Below are 4192 nucleotides of genomic sequence, written 5' to 3'. Positions count from 1 at the left end.
TGATAAAGTTTTGCAGAGATGTGAAGAAACTAACCTTGTTCTTAATTGGGAGAAATGCCACTTTATGGTTAATGAAGGAATTGTATTGGGACATAAAATTTCTGAGAGAGGTATTGAAGTTGATAGAGCTAAAGTTGAAGCTATTGAGAAGATGCCCTATCCAAGGGATGTTAAAGGTATTCGTAGTGTTCTTGGTCATGCTTGGGTTTTATAGGAGATTTATTAAAGATTTCTCCAAGATTTCAAAGCCTCTTACTAATCTTCTTCAAAAAGATGTACCTTTTGTTTTTGATGATGATTGTAAGGAAGCTTTTGAAACTCTAAAGAAAGCCTTAACAACTCGCTCCTATAGTTGAACCTCCCGATTGGAATTTACCTTTTGAAATTATGTGTGATGCTAGTGATTTTGTCGTAGGCGCTGTTCTTGGACAGCGAGTAGATAAAAAATTAAATGTTATTCATTATGCTAGTAAAACTCTTGATGCTGCTCAAAGAAATTATGCTACTACCGAAAAAGAATTGTTAGTCGTAGTCTTTGCTTGTGATAAATTTAGATCTTATATTGTTGATTCAAAAGTTACAATTCACACCGATCATGCTGCAATTAGATACCTTATGACAAAGAAAGATGCTAAGCCGAGGCTTATTAGATGGGTACTTATTTTGCAAGAATTTGATTTACATATTGTAGATAGGAAAGGTGCTGATAATCCTGTTGCCGATAATTTGTCTAGATTGGAAAATATTGCTTATGATCCTGTTCCTGTTAATGATAGTTTTCCAAATGAACAATTGGCTGTAATAAAGGTGAGCTCGCGAGATAGTCCTTGGTATGCTGATTACGCTAACTTTATTGTTTCCAAGTACTTGCCGCCAACCTTTTCAGCTCAGCAGAGGAGGAAATTCTTTTATGACTTGAGGCATTATTTCTGGGATGACCCACACTTATATAAAGAAGGAGTGGATGGTATTCTGCGAAGGTGTGTTCCCGAATATGAACAACAAGAGATATTGAGTAAATGTCATGGTAGTGCTTATGGAGGACATCACGCCGGAGATAGAACCGCGCAAAAGGTTATACAATCAGGTTTTTATTGGCCAACTCTCTTCAAAGATGCAAGGAAGTTTATTTTATCTTGTGATGAATGTCAAAGGGTTGGTAATATCTCCAGACGCAATGAAATGCCTATGAATTATACTCTTGTTATTGAACCGTTCGATTGTTGGGGATTTGACTTCATGGGACCTTTTCCCTCTTCAAAAGGTAACACTCATATACTTGTTGCTCGTTGATTATGTTTAATGGGTGGAAGCCATACCTACAAAAAGTGCTGATGGTGAGACCTCTTTAAAAATGCTTTTAGATGTTATTTTTCCTAGATTTGGAGTACCTAGATATATTATGACCGATGGAGGTTCTCATTTTATTCATGGAGGTTTTAGAAAAACTCTTGCTAAGTATGGTATTAATCATAGAATTGCTTCCGCTTATCACCCTCAAAGTAGTGGTCAAGTAGAATTATCAAATAGAGAAATTAAATCTATCTTGCATAAAACCGTTAATAAATCTAGAAAGAATTGGGCTAGTAAATTGAAAGACGCACTATGGGCTTATAGAACTGCTTATAAAAACCCCATGGGAATGTCGCCTTATAAAATGGTTTACGGAAAAGCTTGTCATTTACCTTTAGAACTAGAACACAAAGCTTATCGGGCTGTTAGAGAATTAAATAAAGATCCTAAACTTGCCGGTGATAAGAGGTTGTTACAATTAAGTTCTCTAGATGAATGGAGAAGTGAAGCTTATGAAAATGCTAAACTCTTTAAAGAAAAAGTCAAAAAATGGCATGATAGAAGGATCATCAAAAGAGAGTTTAATATTGGGGATAAAGTCCTATTGTATCGGTCTCGTCTCAGATTCTTTGCATGGAAATTACTCTCGAAATGGGAAGGACCATATGTTGTTGAGGAGGTGTATCGTTCAGGAGCAATTAAAATTAGCTCTCTCCAAGGCAATGCTATGCAAATAGTGAATGGACAAAGACTCAAGCATTATATCTCAGGTGATTCTTATAATGTAGATGTTGATATTATTCAAGTGGAAACGCCGGAGGCTTTCATCAAGGGACAAATTGACAGTCCGCCAGAACTCAACTTTGAATAGGTAACGGTACTGGTAATGAAAAGTTCGCGGTTTACTTTCCGAACATTATTTTTGCTGTTTTTGGAAAATATGAAAAATTACGAGTTCGAAACGGAGTGGAAAGGACGCACGAGGGCGTGCCACCATAGGCCGGCGCGGCCTCGACTCGGGCCCGCGCCGACCTATGGTCCGGCCGCCTCGTTGCCCCTTTCCGACTCTGGTTCGACCTGGTACTTTCCGTTTGTTCTGAAAATTTTTATTATAAAATCCCCCGGACCCCTGGAGGTCCGTATATCGTTCTCTCGACGTGTTTTGTTTCGAGCTGTTTCTGCCAGGATCTGTTTTCAGTTTAGAAGCACCATGGTCTCCAAGAACAAGGGCAAGGAGCTTCCGGATGAAGATAATCAAGATCGTGAGTGGAGAGAAGAGGACAAGAGCGTCAAGGAAGAAGCAAAGGAGGATGAAGAGGAAGTCGAAGAAGTTCCACAAGAGCGCCCGCACACCACTGATACGTCTCCGACGTATCGATAATTTCTTATGTTCTATGCCATATTATTGATGATACCTACATGTTTTATGCACACTTTATGTCATATTCGTGCATTTTCTGGAACTAACCTATTAACAAGATGCCGAAGTGCCGATTGTCTGTTTTCTGCTGTTTTTGGTTTCGAAATCCTAGTAACGAAATATTCTCGGAATTGGACGAAATCAAAGCCCGGGGCCTATTTTCTCACGAAGCTTCCGGAAGTCCGAAGGAGAGACGAAGAGGGGCCACGGAGGGGCCACACTATAGGGCGGCGCGGCCCCCCCCCCTTGGCCGCGCGGCCCTGGGGTGTGGGGCCCCCGTGCCGCCTCTTGACCTGCCCTTCCGCCTATAAAAAGTCTCCGTGACGAAACCCCCAGTACCGAGAGCCACGATACGGAAAACCTTCCGAGACGCCGCCGCCGCCGATCCCATCTCGGGGGATCCAGGAGATCGCCTCCGGCACCCTCGCCGGAGAGGGGAATCATCTCCCGGAGGACTCTACACCGCCATGGTCGCCTCCGGAGTGATGAGTGAGTAGTTCACCCCTGGACTATGGGTCCATAGCAGTAGCTAGATGGTTGTCTTCTCCTCATTGTGCTTCATTGTTGGATCTTGTGAGCTGCCTAACATGATCAAGATCATCTATCTCGTAATTCTATATGTTGTGTTTGTCGGGATCCGATGGATAGAGAATACTATGTCATGTTAATTATCAAGTTATTATACATGTGTTGTTTATGATCTTGCATGCTCTCCGTTTCTAGTAGAGGCTCTGGCCAAGTTTTTACTTTTAACTCCAAGAGGGAGTATTTATGCTCGATAGTGGGTTCATGTCTCCGTGAACTGCGGGAGTGACGAGCAACCCCTAAGGTTATGGATGTGTTGTTGCCACTAGGGATAAAACATTGATGCTATGTTCGAGGATGTAGTTATTGATTACATTACGCACCATACTTAATGCAATTGTCTGTTGCTTTGCAACTTAATACTGGAGGGGGTTCGGACGATAACCTGAAGGTGGACTTTTTAGGCATAGATGCAGTTGGACAGCGATCTATGTACTTTGTCGTAATGCCCAATTAAATCTCACTATACTTATCATGTCATGTATGTGCATTGTTATGCTCTCTCTATTTGTCAATTGCCCGACTGTAATTTGTTCACCCAACATGCTTTTATCTTATGGGAGAGACACCTCTAGTGAACTGTGGACCCCGGTCCATTCTTTAATACTCAAATACAAATCTGCTGCAATACTTGTTTTACTGTTTTCTCTGCAAACAATCATCTTCCACACAATACGGTTAATCCTTTGTTACAGCAAGCCGGTGAGATTGACAACCTCACCTGTTTCGTTGGGGCAAAGTACTTTGGTTGTGTTGTGCGGGTTCCACGTTGGCGCCGGAATCTCTGGTGTTGCGCCGCACTACATCCCGCCGCCATCAACCTTCAACGTGCTTCTTGACTCCTACTGGTTCGATTAAACCTTGGTTTCTTACTGAGGGAAACTTGCCGCTGTG

This window comes from Lolium rigidum, chromosome 4 (genome assembly GCF_022539505.1).
Source record: "Lolium rigidum isolate FL_2022 chromosome 4, APGP_CSIRO_Lrig_0.1, whole genome shotgun sequence".
Classification (NCBI taxonomy): Eukaryota; Viridiplantae; Streptophyta; class Magnoliopsida; order Poales; family Poaceae; genus Lolium; species Lolium rigidum.
This window is presented reverse-complemented; position numbering follows the sequence as displayed.